Genomic DNA, 16,493 nt, shown 5'->3' with positions numbered 1-16,493 from the left:
CGAGACGCATAGCGCTGATGCGCGTTGGGAGGTGCGTGACGTTTTGCCCACTTTTTTCCTAGGGGAGGTACAGTGTTTCGGCAGAAACCCAATGTCGGCCTTGCCAAAAAAATTCAAGCAGCAATCTCTGCACCTTCAGAACTACGTCCATGGGTGGTGCTAGTCTGTTAATACGGTACAATAGCTGTGAAGAAATCAGGTTATTAATAACAAGTGTGCGCCCTCTGTAGGACATGCTATGAACGAAGTGATTCCAGAAATTAATTTTATTATTCACTTTTGACACAAGTTCATCCCAGTTCTGGTCGGTATATGTTTGGCTGTTCCCAAGATAAACACCCAACACTTTCAATCCCACACTGTTCCATTTGATGTTAAGAGGAGTGTCAGTGTTGTTGCGCCAGCTACCAGCCCATAGCCCTTCGGATTTTTGCAGATTTATTTTTGAGTTTGATGCTCGCTCATACACTTGTAACCAGTGAGCAAGTGAACTAAAATCCTGTTTACGGGTTACGAAAAATTCAACATCATCAGCATAAGCAGTAAGCTTACAATGCTGTTTATTGCTGTGTGGTATGACTAACCCTTCAATGTTTTTATCATTTCTGATTTTCTGGAGTAGTGGTTCAATGGCTATAACGTAGAGGGCAGTGGACATTGAACAGCCTTGTCGAATACCCCTAGCCACTGTGATGGGTACAGTGAGGGCGCAATTAACGCGAATCAGAGACTGGGCGTGTGCATAAATGAGGCGAACGTATGAAATGAAGCGGTCACCAAAACCAAAGGCATAAAGAGTGTTAAAGCGATAGCTGTGGTTTATTCTATCAAATGCCTTTTCTTGGTCTAGGGCAACAATGGCCAGAGGAGATTTAGTAACGTTGGCATAGTCAATGCTGTCACGTAGGAGATTAATGTTATCATGAATGTGCCTGTTGGGAACGCTACAAGTTTGGTCTGGGTGAACAATGGTGCCAATGACCCCGCGCAGTCGCAGTGCAAGCGTTTTCGTTAAGATGTTATAATCACTGCATAACAGACTCACTGGTCGCCAGTGTTTTAGGTTGGTGACATCACCTTGTTTAGAAAGGAGAGTAACAACTGCTCTAGTACAAGATAGAGGGAGTGCATTTTCGTTGATGGCAGCAGTAAAAACTTCACACAGATCTCTCCCAATAATATGCCAAAACGTTTGGTAAAATTCGTTTGGTATCCCATCAATGCCAGGCGTACGCCCATGTGAAAGCATTTTGACGGTAGTGCTCATTTCGTCAAGTGTGATCGGTTCGTCAAAGTCGTCACGGTCGGTTTCACTAAGCTTTGGTAGGCCTTCAAAAATGTTATTTTGAGTCTCGATGTCGATGTTATCGGAAGTGTACAGGTTATTGTAAAACTCGTGTATGAGTTTGCGAATTTCAGTTTGATTTTCAGTGAGCGTGTTATCTTGGAGCCTGAGCTGAAAAATCGCCTTTTTATTGCCATTCTTTTTCTCTAGCTGGAAAAAGAAGGAGTGGCACACATCACTTTCATTCAGAAACTGGTGTCGCGCACGAGTAGTAAGACCAGTATTTTCATGTTTAACGAGGCGTGCAAGAAGTTCCTTCTTTTCGGTGTAGATGTTAGAGAGCGGTGCATTTCGGGTAGTAGTGCGTTCAATGGCTTGGATTTCCATTTCTGTAACGTGTTTTTCTGTTTTGTGTTTATCTTTTTTAAATGTGCAATATTGCTGGGTTAATAATTTGATTTTGTTTTTCCCGATGTCCCACCACGCCTGGATATTCGCATGATTGTTTCGGAGCGATTGCCACTTCGCCCAAAACTCAGTGATAACAGCTACGTATTCATCATCTCCCAAAATCCCGGTGTTCATACACCACACAGGACTCTTTATGTTTACCACCGTCTATAGCGATGATGATGCTGACAAGAGAATGATCAGAAAACGCTAGCGCACCATTACTGGTATTGATATTTTTAATTTTACCGCGCAAGCACTTGCTGATGTAAATTCTATCTAAACGCACCAGCGTACCACCACGACCCCAAGTAAAATTCAACGTGTTACCATGGTGCTGACGCCATGCATAACACAGTTTGAGGCGATGTATGACAGATTTGAGCAGCCTGACAGTGCGCATGTCAGGTTCTCTACCTTTATTTCGATCTATTTCAGGTTCAGTAGTGCAGTTAAAATCTCCTCCCATTATGACAGGGTCGTTGTTTAAATTACTAATAAAATGTTCAAGCTTAGAAAAACATTCCATGCGCTTAGCGCCGTTGATGGGTGCATACGTATTTATAATGTGAAATGAGATATTATTTATTTGAATATGGGCGTGCACAACGTACCCAGGCATGATTTCATACTGTGATAAAATATTTACGTTTGCTGCTGGGGAAAACAAGATAGCTACACCTGCGCGATTAACAGTGCCATGAGAAAAAAAAAATACCAAGGCCACGCCACACAAGTTTCCATATGTTTTCATCTGATGCACGAGAATGCGTTTCCTGTAACATATAAAAATTGCATGGGTGTTCACGCTTAAGATATTCAAATACACTATATCGTTTGAGAGCATCCCGACAGCCATTAACATTGTATGTTGCGCATGTTATTGAGCTTGCCATTATGAGAGTGGATTTTTTTAATTTTTTTAAAAATCGGCCATAAAATTACCAGTTCTGATTTGTTGTTTTATTTTTTTAATGAGTCTGTGAATGCGCGCTTTGTCTGAAGTGTTCAGTTGTTGTGAGTTTCGGTAGTTTATTAGGTGTCTAGCAAGTATCTTAAGATTGGGACAAAATTCAAAGCACTTGTCTATAAATCTACGAGAATGCAGCGTGGACACCAAAAACTCTTTAATATTTTCATTTGATAAAGCTGTTTCATTACTGTCAGTACACTTTGAAATCTCGGATATCGTAGACCCTTCATTGTCGCTACATTCACTAACAGTTTCCTCCATTTCAACATTTGTTTGATCTGGTAGATTTGGTGTGTTAAAAAGGTTATGAGACTGATCGGTTAGCCCACTGAAGTCAAACGGGATAGCAGAAAGCGGTGAGTAGCGCGGGGATGTAGCAGTGAAATCAAGTGAGGGGGATGGTGGAAATGAAGACAACACAGTGTCATCGGGTTGTGGCACAGGGTTGCACACTGTCACATTGGCATAAACATGTGGTTTGGAGGGCGAACAGGGTGTGGGAGGCGAAGGTGATGCAATGGGCGGGGAAGGAGGGGTTTGTTCTCTCTTTTCATCAATTGAAATATTTTCTTCAATAGTTTCTATTTCATTTTCATTTCCATCGTTGCGCTTTTTGAGGATCGGTTCAGTCTTATTTTCATTATTTATGTTGTCACCATTTTGTGTTTCTCTGCTCACTGGCAATTTTGAACGCGTGCGCTTTTTTGTCGTGTTCTTGAGCCAGTAGCCATATCAGTTTCAATGTTTTCTGTTAGATGGGTCACATTGTTTTGTATAGCAGTATCAGCTGGTGTTGTAACAGTTTTATCGGTTATGTCATCGTTTTCGTCAGTCAATGTGTCAATTGTATTTAAGTTACCTTTTACCTGTTGCATATCTGTTGTTGAGTTATTTTGATTACCATTGTTTTCACTGTGAGTCATTTGCATATCTATTGATTGTGTGTTTGGGCATGTTTTTCGTGTGTACCCCTTCATCTTACATGAAAAGCAAGTCAGTTCATCGGAGGAAACATAAATGTTGTACGTTTGACCTTGGAAAGCAATAGGCAGCGAAACGACTTCACGTGTTTTAGTGTTGGATTTTTACACCCGAGTGGGATCGGTCGCACCGCGCTCATAACACGCCCATAGTTGACCAAGGCGTCAGTAATACATTTATCTGGCAAAAAAGGGGTACATTTGATAAAACCATTTTAGTTGAGGGACGGACCAGAGGTTCGACTGACACATGTAAATCTCCAACATCAATGCCAGCGGCAGAGACCATATCAACCCATGAGACATTAGACAGAAAAACGATAACAGATCGATTCATGCGAGAGGCCGCCACAATATTAGTTGCCCCGATCAAGTCAGCAATTGCCTCCACATAGGTTTCGACTGGGATTCCATCAATATTTTCACACCTTATCGCATGATTTCTCGTTAACTGACTTGTTGACGTTGAAGGTGGTCGTATGTGAGCGGCACCCATCTTGGTCGCCGACCACCTTGCCAAGGCAGAGGCAAGAAACACTCCAAAAAGCACCAAAATAAGTTATAGTAAACCAGAAAGTTACTCACGTAGTGACAATAACAACACAACAGAACGCCTATAGCAAAAATCACAACTCAGACGGAAGCAAGACACCAAAACCAGGCGAAAACGCACGGAGCGCTGGAAACGACGTGCTCACTCGACCAGTATTGTATTGTAAATTACATATAGATATACAGAATAATATGTTTAAAATACTTTGCTGTGATATGTAATCCTGATACGATCAGTTGTCATTTGTGTGAGAATGCTACAAAACTACGAAAACTGTACTGAAGCTGTTAAAACAATCTTTTGACGTTTTCAAATGTACAAATGTAAGCATATTCCAACACCATACCAACTCAGCTTTCACCTGAAACAAACAAAAAATAAGTGGGATTAATTTCAATTTAAAAAAAAAAACGTATGCCGTAATAAGGGCTGCGTTGCATTTGTACATTTTTCTGTCAACTCATATATGGATATATATAAATAGATGTACTGAAGTGGTAACACTGACGAAAATACATGTGAAGTGTCAGACACTAGGGACGATGATAAAGAACATATTACATGTAAAGCTATAAACAGTCAAAGAAGTTCAACATATCAACAGATTGTATGTATAAGGTACGTGTTTGATCATCAGTAGAGCTTCTTTTAACACAATGTATTGATTCACGGTTTTGGACGGATGGTATTAAGACCCCATACACCTACAGCGTTATTTATAAAAAGGTTATTTTGAAGAAATCGTATTTCAGAAATGTTGAAACCAAATGTATAAAAGAAACGTTGCAGTTCTCATTTCAAATTGTAACCGCTATTTGATATTTGTGATATATACTAAAGCGAAGTGAAATGCAAGCTAGCAACTGCATGAATGTGTTACTCGATTGGCTATATGGTCAAATGAATCCGATTGTGATTATTTATATATTCATGTGCAAATGCGTAAGTAAAGGTCATTGTTATGTATTTCAAATCAATATAACCTCCATTGCCGGTAATATTTACCAGTGTTTCAATGTAATTGCCGTAATGATAGAAAGTTCACCCAAGGAACACCCAACCTCAAATTTCATGATACTATCATCGACACTCTCGCATTATTTAACACTGCACTCAATATGACTGCAATAAATATTCTATGCGTAAGTAAAACTTGGCCTATTGCTGAAGCATGCTGTTGCTATAGTGATAATTGTATTATGACATGCATTGTTGGAGCAGATGAGTAGAAAGTTTAATGATAGATGCGATACGTTATCCTTTTGTTTTCTAAAGAAAAAGTATAGGACGGCATCATAGGCGCTGCTCTATCTGTATATGATTATCTTGAAAGCAAACATTTACAATGTTTAAGATATAGATGCATATATATTTATTTTTATTTATATACATAAATGGCTTAATACTGTTGATATTAAAGAGCTCTACTAGAATGTGAAAATACGCTCAAATTACCATGAAAAGTACATAATTTGAAAGATTGTACATAAATAATAGAAAAGTATAGTTTGGCTGAGATTCATTGTCAGATTCATTTTACAAATCAGTAACCGATCTGCTTATGTTAGATTTGTGACCACTTTAATATAAAAGTCTGAAAAATGGGAATGATTATGCAAATTAGACATTCTCCCTACTTCAATAGTTTAATAGCTCCAAAAGTTTCGTATTGTTTTGTGTGAATATATCATGCTATGTTTGAGTCTTATTTATTCACAGAAGAGCGCCGGAAGTGTTGACTGCGTATTTTGTACTAACGTTTCAAACAGGGTGTTAATCACGGTAACATTTTCGAATACAAAACCCGATATTAAAACGTCCCTTTCTTTGGCAACTCAGATAATATTTTATGATATAATAAACATAAATAATCATCTGTACCAATAAGGTTTACGGTATACCATAGTATTTTGATGTTTTTTTAACAATTTGTTTTATTATATTCTGCTTGCTGCAGAGAGCTCTGAAATGTTAACAGTGTATAGCCAACACTATTTAAATATAAAACGCTCAAGAAGCTGTATCCAGACTTTAATGATTGGGGTGTCGTTTATGACATGGAATATGTTCTTTTTTGTCATCTAGGTCGCTTGGGATCGTAAGAGTTTCTATCTATCTCTACATTTGGGATTTAAGTAGTTCACAACGATAAATAATACATAAATATGACAGTTTAGTTCATGTCGTCTGCAAGCAGACCGGTGGCCGAAGTCACCGCCGCAAACCCCAATCATTCATCAGAACGGCAGTCATTCAATAGTCACAGTCGGCTAGGTTCACAGGGGTTAATTACTCACATCAAAATACACTTTAGTTAAATCTGCTGATGACATATACTAAACAATGCCATCAACTGATGCTAATGCAGGTATTGACTGTGGGCATCAAAATAATCATAACACTAAAAATGCTCAATGAGATAAGAATTCTCTGAACGTGTATTTACGATTTTCATTTGTCATGTCTGTCTGCTTCCAAGCTACACGATATCATGCTACGACATAGTCTGATAATTAAGAACGTGACAAGAACAAAGCACGGCATTGATGACTACGCAACAATGGAATAAGTCTAAGCTGGAAGTTGTTTTTTATAAAAAAGCAAAATGCAAGTTAAAATGAGCAATGTCCAACAGACTACAATTAATGCATCATTTGATCGTGACCGATGTACATCTTTACAATACCGTACAGTCAATACTAACGATCCATACTTCTATTGATACATATTTTCTATGATGGTTACCTTCAGTCGCATTCACGGGCAGCATCGTCTTTCAATGATATGGTTCGCGTCCTTCTCACTAACGTTGTCAGCATGAATGATTAAATTATTATCATCCTGCTCTGCTTCGGCAGGCATAACTTCGACTTGAGCTGATCTGGTGACACCCATAAAAGAGAAAAACAAGAACACGAGTATGATTGTTTGCGTATGTATGTGTTCGCTTGAAAAGTATCAAGTGTGTCCTGGAAAAACCGTGACAGATAAAAATCAGCTCCGTGATGATACGGTTTATGTAAACACGTCCTTGGCGTGTTCAAATTATTAATTTAAGCATAATTGAAATAAATTAGCATTTCCACTTAGTATCATGTAAAACAACTGCCACTGATTATTATGACCACCATGAAACATAATAAAATCAGTTGTTTAGCAATAAATCCCGAAATATGCAATAAAGGCGTTAATTTTAAAATTTTAATCCTATAATCAATTTCAGGATTCTGTTGGGTAAGATATTTTATAAACCGTTAAATATCCAAATGATTACATAAAGTTGTGAAGAAATGTTTTCGTCTTGAGATCAGTTGATAAATCTCAGTATTAAATTGAATATCTGTGTTTTATATAAATAATGGGAAATCAAAATTATTACTTTTAAATCTTAACCAACATATACACACGTTTTGTCGCCATTTACCATGGATTCGACCCCGTGCCGCTTTGATTAGCCTAGGGTTTGAGAGCACAGACCTGGATTTGTTTGTCAGATTCGTAGCTTCTCCAGACAAAAGATTTGATGTTGTGAGTGAGTATTGAGTTTTGTAAATATTATAATGGATAATTATTTAAAGAAAAAGACATCTCTGAAAACGCAAAATTAATGTCTTCAATATCGTAGTTAACTAGTGATCGCCATATTGTTCCACTGGGCCGGGATTCCGTCCAAAGTCACGTGACTAAGTGGCGTAATTTGAAAACATTCTCATATCCGTTTTATGTAAACAAGTCTTCATTACGCCATGCCCATACATTTTGCCTGCTCAGACTTATTTGATATGTTTCCGGCATTTCTTGCTGTTCCCGTGCACATTTATAACACAAGAAACAGTTTTATATTCGCCCAATTTTCGAAAGTAAAAGAAAACCCCTGCTCTGAGACCACGAGCGTAGGCGTTGACGCCAGGTAACCAATGGGAATAAAACAAGTAACAAAAAAGTGACGAACCAATCAGAATACCGGAACCGTTACTAGTTACCGGCCCCCTGTGGCTTGTAGTGGTACGCCATGACACTTGAGGCGGGAACCAGCCAGTAACTTGTGATAATAACTTGTGATAATGTTCACTAAAGGCATGTGTTTATCTGATTGCCAACCGTCTTTATCTATTTTCTGTATTATTGCGTAATTACGCAAAATAAAAACTAGTAAAATCACTGTCTAGTAGGGTCTTCCCCGTGGCGTAACATAACGAACTAGACACAGAAAGAGCAATGTATTATCGATAAGTTACTGATGCTTTAACGCGGAAATACATAGGACAAATTGGTATTACAACGAAAAAAAGTCAGCTTGGACTTTCCGTTGCGAGACATGACAAAACAAACGCAGCCAGTGATACACTTCGAAAATAAAATTACAAAATAAACGCAATCATAGGCGCCGACCACGCGCGTTGGAAATAAAGCCATAATGACCTGTTTGCAGATGTTCCATGTATTATTTTAACATGAGTATTTTATAATTAAATGACGGGGACTGTGACATTGTAATATTGTAATATTTTTATTTAATGTCAACAATAGATGTGATTTACTGGCTGGAAATTGGTATATCGCAGGAATTGAGCTGTGGCTAGACTGCAAGACTTGTGGGTACAAGGTATAGGACCTGTTCAATTATGTTTTGAGGCGAGTGATTTGTATTGTTTCATTAATCTAAGACATCACTTGATGTTCACTGCTTGTAATATTTATGAAAAAATGTCAATATATTTTTTTTAATTTCAACATTAGATGTGATTTACTGGCTGGAAATTGGTATATCGCAGGAATTAAGCTGTGGCTAGACTGCAAGACTTGTGGGTACAAGGTATAGGACCTGTCCAATTATGTTTTGAGGTGAGTGATTTGTATTGCTTCATTAATCTAAGACATCACTTGATGTTCACCGCTTGTAATATTTATGAATAAATTTCAATATTTTTTTTTAAATTTCAACATTAGATGTGATTTACTGGCTGGAAATTGGTATATCGCAGGAATTGAGCTGTGGCTAGACTGCAAGTCCTATGGGTCCAAGGTATAGGCCCTGTTCAATTATGTTTTGAGGCGAGTGATTTGTATTGCTTCATTAATCTAAGACATCACTTGATGTTCACCGCTTGTAATATTTATGAATAAATTTCAATATTTTTTTTTAAATTTCAACATTAGATGTGATTTACTGGCTGGAAATTGGTATATCGCAGGAATTGAGCTGTGGCTAGACTGCAAGACTTGTGGGTACAAGGTATATTACCTGTCCAATTATGTTTTGAGGCGAGTGATTTGTATTGCTTCATTAATCTAAGACATCACTTGATGTTCACCGCTTGTAATATTTATGAATAAATTTCAATATTTTTTTTTAAATTTCAACATTAGATGTGATTTACTGGCTGGAAATTGGTATATCACAGGAATTGAGCTGTGGCTAGACTGCAAGTCCTATGGGTCCAAGGTATAGGACCTGTTCAATTATGTTTTGAGGCGAGTGATTTGTATTGCTTCATTAATCTAAGACATCACTTGATGTTCACTGCTTGTAATATGATTGTAATGAATTAATTTTAATATTTTATTTTAATTTCAACACTAGATGTAATTTACTGCCTGGGAAATGGTATATCGCAGAAATTGAGCTGCGGTTAGACTACAAGCTCTCTAGGGCATCACTTGATGTTCACTGCTTGTAATATTAGACCTGTTTAATTCTTTGTAAGGATCCCTTTGCTTTATAAATAGCACCGTCACTCAACAATAATTAGAAGGAGTGGTTGAACAAAAGTTTGATGAGTCAGGTGCATCTATTGGCTAAGCTTGTTGTACATATATGCAAATGAGTATAGGAACTAATAATTCTGTAGGATGTATTGGGATAGGTGGAGGATTTAATGTTCACATTGACTGGTTGTAATGTGCTATCTCGTTGTTTTCAGGATGCAGCCTGATATTTGTTGATTTCTTGGTTGTTCAATTATGATTACAATTTGTGTGGTAGGTGAAAAATATGTTTATTGGTTGTTGGGTTATTGTTTAAATATTCTGCAGCTTGAAACCAAAATTAAATATGATGTCGGGAATAAATGGTATACTGAACAAGCTTTATTAATTATTGCTGGTAATATTCCAATCTGAATTGGGAGCAAACTGTGACACCAAATCTTGTGTTTGTATTGTTATGCTTCAAAAATACTTTTCTAAAATGTCCTGAAACAGATTCAAATATAAGAACATTTGCATGAATTAACACTTTATCTGTGAATTGGGCAGAGAGAAGTTGTATTCATTTGGCAGACAGGCAGATTGTTATGTCTATAATTGTACCATCTTGTTGTAAGTCGTGTAATAGTTGACCACATCATTACATTAACAATATTGTTTGAATACTGTTTTAATAATGTTTATAGATCACTGATTTCAAAATAGATCATACTCTTGACACTATGCAGAACTACTGTATAGTGAATAATTAATACTAAATGAATGTGTGATGAGTAATTCGGTGGTTGTCGTCCGAGAGGTCTGATTGATGGACTCAATGACCCGTCAAGAAGTAGTTTTATAAATTGCTATGACAACTCCTACCAGTAAAATTTCTATTCAGCTTGCTTACACGACTGAATTTATATGTCTATTGTAGTGTGAAATCGAATATAATATTTCCAGACAAAAAATTGAAAAGGTGTTTTGATGAATTTTTCTGCATACAAAATTCAATTGAATTAATTGACTCCATATAGGTATGTGCATTTCTAAGATAGTCGAAGTCTGTGACAAGGCACAGAACTAAGCCATGATATGACATAATAAGACAAGATAATATTGCACTGTAATATATATTATTCGTTACAAGCCAACTTGATTATTGTTTTCGAATCTCGTCGTCATTTCACAAACTAACTAAATATCGTACAAATTCGCAGATGTATTCCTCTGTATCTTGACTGTTTTAAATAACAATCATACGATCATTTTAGCCCACAATTTTAAACTCTCACCATTAACACTGAAATGTGTTGACAGTTTATGGTATTGTATTCTTTTGTAATGTAATGTGTTGTATTTATTTATTTATTTTGTTTTGTTTTACACATATTTTTTGCCTGTTTTATAAATAGAAAGACATGTAGGCGTCTCATGAATACAACATATTTTCATTTAGCGTACGATTGCCTTGTTTAGTTGTAGGCACTGGAATAAGTAGCCATTATCATGTTCCCTGCCTAACTGATTTAGTAATTGATTGACTAATTGATTTCTCCCTATGTAGCTGTGTCTTAATAATTATTTCTCTATTACCGTACCTATCTATTTTATTTTGTATTGAGCACTCTTGTTTTGAAATAATCGACTTTCGTATCTACACTATATATATAATTTTTCAATTTCTGGCATATATATATGATACATTCCACGGATATATAACGATATCTATTTTATTATCACTATTTTGTTTCCACAGTCTTATTTTTAACGATCATACATCACTGTATATCCATTTTTCATGGTTTTTCATCGTTTATATGCAAATATAAATATATATTTTTATATGTTTGTATTAGTATAAACGATACGTTACATACAACATATGGTACATAGTAACATCTGTGTACATTGGAGCCTTTTTGCGTATAGCTACAGAAACCCACAGCATGAATGACGGAGGGGGACAAATTCTGTCATGGACATATATAAACGAATCGTTTATCGACGCTTGGTGAGATAAAAGCGAGGTAAAAGTGTGAGCCAAAAAGCAGACGTTTCTACTTAAAATCAAAATTAGCCATCAGTAGAGAAACGCATTCGAAAGTATCATCCATCCTTTTTATAGTTAACAATAATCTAAGTGTCCCGAATGTTATGAAATTAGAGACCAATAACACACAATGACGACAGAAGCAAAAAATACGTTGAGTGAGGCCAATATGAAAATTCATCTAACGACCATGTGACTTTTTTCCCCCCAATGACATTGACTGTCCCATACTTGAGGGGTGATAAAGCGTTATATTTTACAACTTTCACCGGGAAATAATACACCCGTCCTTAAAAGTGATATGGTGGCACATTTCTTTGTTTATATCGGAAGCAGATACACTGTCGCAAATGGTGGCACAGCCACGAATACTTTTCGCTGAAATTATTACTAGATACATGGAAATGTGTATTCAAATAAAGGTATCAAGAAAATACCACAAAGGGCGTTAATATAATGCACTATTCACTACATACGACTTTTTAAATACTTCGCTATGGATATCATGGAGCATCGGTGGGTATTTCACTGACGATATGCAAATCAATGTGTTATTTATATATTTATTGACTGACATTCAAATCGTACGAACTCGTCGAATTATTTGTGTTTCGGTAGACATTGTCTGCTTCTGTTTACCGCGTTTATGAAGACTTCAATGATTGGAAATTGCAATTTAAACGTTTAAAATTTACTTTTGTTGAACATTATAATTAATAGAATTAACACGAGGTGAATCGAATATTGTCAGCTGAATGGGGTTAAAACCATCGACGTCAATACACGCAGGTTGTTCTGCAGACGACGTTGCTGCATTAGCCGACGATCAGCAAAAAGAGCACTCTGCCAGGAAAACAAAAACGTGATGTCACAGTCTTAACGAGTTAAAGCACTCGATGACAACAGTAAGACAATATCTGGAGGAAATCCAAAATTGATACTCTCTTTCGAAAATCGCAACTCAGAGTCAATAATATTGTATCAGTCCATAAGTCGGCGTTCGTATGACAAGATATACAGGGACTAATAAAACCAAAATCCTTTAAAAGTTGCAGAATAGATCGATTGTGGGAGACGGTCAGCCAGGTAGGCATTCCGAATCAGCAAACTGGCGTATCTACACCAAGCTGTTAACTCTCGCGGACACCACCAGATGGAATAGAGTGATATACGCTTGAAATTGACAAAAATGGTGAACGGCGCGCAAATAATGAGAAACACGTAAAGACTCGGCGTGGAGGACCAGGGAATAACCGCAATTTCGTCTTGAAAGCGTGTGCTTCTCAATTCACAGGACACATGTTCAGCTCGTTTATACGCTGCACATCGACCGGAAAGATGAATTGCACTGGATCGATTTTACCCTGGCGTGGAGTATGCCCCAACCCCGATAGACAAAGTGATATGGTTCAGAAATAAAATAATAGATATATATATTTACTCACTATCATTAGAAAGTAATCCCTAGCAAAGCGTGTGAGCAGCGACCCATCGATGCTAGTGTGCCGATAACAAGCAAACGTAGCAAGATATTGTGTACAAACAACTTACTAATAACATTGAATTTGCACATGGCTAGATTACTACTAACGCGACAATACACAAGGTCGAATTTGATAATTATGATAGAGGGGTGTTCCGGGCACATAGATTAATTTCTTGTAAAAATAACTTCTATATGTCACACACGTATCTATCTTATTAACCAATATTGACTCATTTAAAACACGTTAGTATATACAACCGAATTATCATTTGTGAACAGATTTAGTTTTGAGGTTAATTTATAAATAGAACGATCTACTTGTCTGCATGCAGAGGAACACCGGGCAATTTGAACCCAGTGTTAACTTCGACACAAAAAGTGGCAAATACCATTACAATAATCAGCATAACCAAAATTCGACTCGTCTTGATGCAGAATTTGCTACAAAACATACACGTATAGAATCAAAATAGTGAAATCATGCCATACAAACTTAGTAACATGATATCGTGCGAATAGAATACGTAATAAACACAGTCACACAGTGCCTAGTTGGAAATGTACAAGCTAAAAATACAAAAAAACATGCAGCATGCCGTGTTCAAGATATGAAACAAACCAACGCTATCCCCATGATAATTCTTACACAACACTACTGGTAACACCTGTGGGGCGGAAAAAACACTCTTAGTCTCCAAAGACGGTTAGAGTTAACGTACAGCAATACCATTTACCGGCAGTTATAGACCCAAATGAAATATCGTATTACCAGTATACTTACCAAACCTCGCTGATATAATTGGTGGATCTGAAATACGTACTGCAATGTGTGTTGATGTTTACTCTATCCCGCACCATCAGATAATGTTACCATGAGGAAATGTACAGCATTTATCGCCATCTATATGCAAATTTTGGTGAGTCATATGTTAATTCGTTTACATAGGGCAATCTAGATGATCCATATTAGTTGGATTATCTTTTAAAATGACAATTTGCATAATTTCCGATTAATTTGGTATTCAACGTACATATTCCTTGTTGTCCTTTTTTAATTGAATACTCGTCTGTGGATTCCTATTTTAAATAGATGCGGCGAAAGATAAAAACCGTAAACACAGAATAAATCTTCAATGTAGTGTAGAAAACAACACACTGGAACGTCCAAGTAGAATGGTTTATTTATTTATTTTTTATTTATTTATTTGTCTGAGTATGATGAATTTTCAAAATTCTGACATTAATGTAGAAGTCAATCATCTCTTCTAAGCATGTCTGTAAAACACAGAAGTGCAGATGTAACTTACAAGGGATGCTAAATGAAATCTAGAAGACTAGCCTGCGATGTTGGTTCTATTGTTGACTAAAACAGCGAGTATTCTTCTGTATCTTCCATTTAACCATTTTATAAAGAATGTGGCTAATGTATCTCTTCAAAAACATCACTTCGATTTACGGATTTCACGACATTAATCCTACGAATAAGGAAGGAAAAAAAAACAATTAAATATCTCTACATTGTGATGTGCGTCAATTGTAGATCAATTGTGTATTCAGTTCTGTCCTTTGTCTTTGTCAGCCATGTTAGATATTCAGTACCATATGGAACAATAGCTAATAATTTGCAGCTTCCGTATTTCGTAGCGCACCTTCCATAAGATATTAATGAGGAACTATTCTATCTAACGTGCTACATTCATTGCATATCGAACCATCAGTCACGAACATCGATTCCAGAGAAAGTAAAATGTAATAATATGTCCAATATTTTCAGACAGCGCATAGCGGATTATAGTATTTTTTAGTAATTTTAAATATTTTCTGGGGAATTATTATTGTCAATCATTGGGTCATTTGAAGGTTATTCAACATATTATTTATGATTGAAACAATATCATGCTTTTTTTGTTTCATCAAATGAATTTTACCAATTATACACGATCATGCATCTTCGAATTAGTTTGATTTTGTGAGCATAAAATTTAGCCATATGACACAAGTCAATAATATCTAGAGATACGTTTTAGTCGTAGCCACGAAAATATCACTAAATATTAACCATAATTAAAGTATTGCAGAGCTGAAAGTAGATACTTAGTTTTGACAATTAAATTCAAATATATGCTATTTGACATATTTGCAAGTATTTGATATATTTTTTAAGATTGAGCATCAGGGTAAGACTTGAATTTTACTCAAACGCGCATCAACCTCGTTGTCAAACGTTGTTTTTTTGTACGTGCTGCCCTTTTGATGCTAAAGTGAAATATGACCCCATATTCGACGACTCAAACAGATATTGTTACTTTGCGGCCTAAACTATTGCTATGAAGTTGCAGTGTTATTGATACTGCTTATGACAACGATCAACAAATATATATATAATAATAATATTTCTCAATAAGGCACTAATCACAGTATAACAAGTAATAGCATGATCAAAAGGGACGTAATTGAATAAAGTGTTGATGCAATCACGAGCTTTTGAAATTTGAAAATAAAATATCCACACGTTCTGTACCGTTTACTTACGAAGAGCACATAATAATATATAATATACTCACTAAAAATGGTTGACAAATTGAAACTCTAAGGAACTATTAATTTAACTTTTCTCCCGAAGATTATTCAATACATCTATAGTCTACAATTATTTTTGTTATAATATTAAAATTATATTCTTTTCATTACTGCCTATTTATGAATTGCTTTATCACTTATAATTGCTTATTGTTGAATGTCATCAAGTAGCTTTCTATATCTCCAAGTTAAATATACACAGGCAATCAATATCAAACAGGGCGTGATTGAATTTTTTTCATTACAGTCTGTTAATCTATTGTTTTATTACTCGTTTTGCGATTTCACGACATTAATCCTACGAATAAGGAAGGGAAAAACAATTAAATAGCTCTACATTGTGATGTGCGTCAATTGTAGATCAAATGTGTATTCAGTTCTGTCCTTTGTCTTTGTCAGCCATGTTAGATATTCAGTACCATATGGAACAATAGCTAATAAT

The 16,493-nt window shown here is 36.1% G+C and overlaps 1 long non-coding RNA gene across 1 annotated transcript; it reads right to left on the bottom strand.

Annotated features, from left to right (window-relative positions):
- Positions 1-4,520: 4,520 nt before the first annotated feature.
- Positions 4,521-14,793, bottom strand: LOC144361791 (uncharacterized). The gene is made up of 4 exons (XR_013422455.1): positions 14,779-14,793; positions 14,253-14,372; positions 6,987-7,122; positions 4,521-4,602 (listed from the first exon to the last, which is right to left on the bottom strand). It is a non-coding gene; the product is annotated as an uncharacterized LOC144361791 (long non-coding RNA).
- Positions 14,794-16,493: the final 1,700 nt, after the last annotated feature.

This window comes from Saccoglossus kowalevskii, chromosome 15 (genome assembly GCF_978046115.1).
Source record: "Saccoglossus kowalevskii chromosome 15, keSacKowa6.1, whole genome shotgun sequence".
In the NCBI taxonomy this organism is placed as follows: domain Eukaryota; kingdom Metazoa; phylum Hemichordata; class Enteropneusta; family Harrimaniidae; genus Saccoglossus; species Saccoglossus kowalevskii.
The sequence above is the reverse complement of the archived record's forward strand: the minus strand, read 5'-3'. Positions and strand labels throughout refer to the sequence as shown.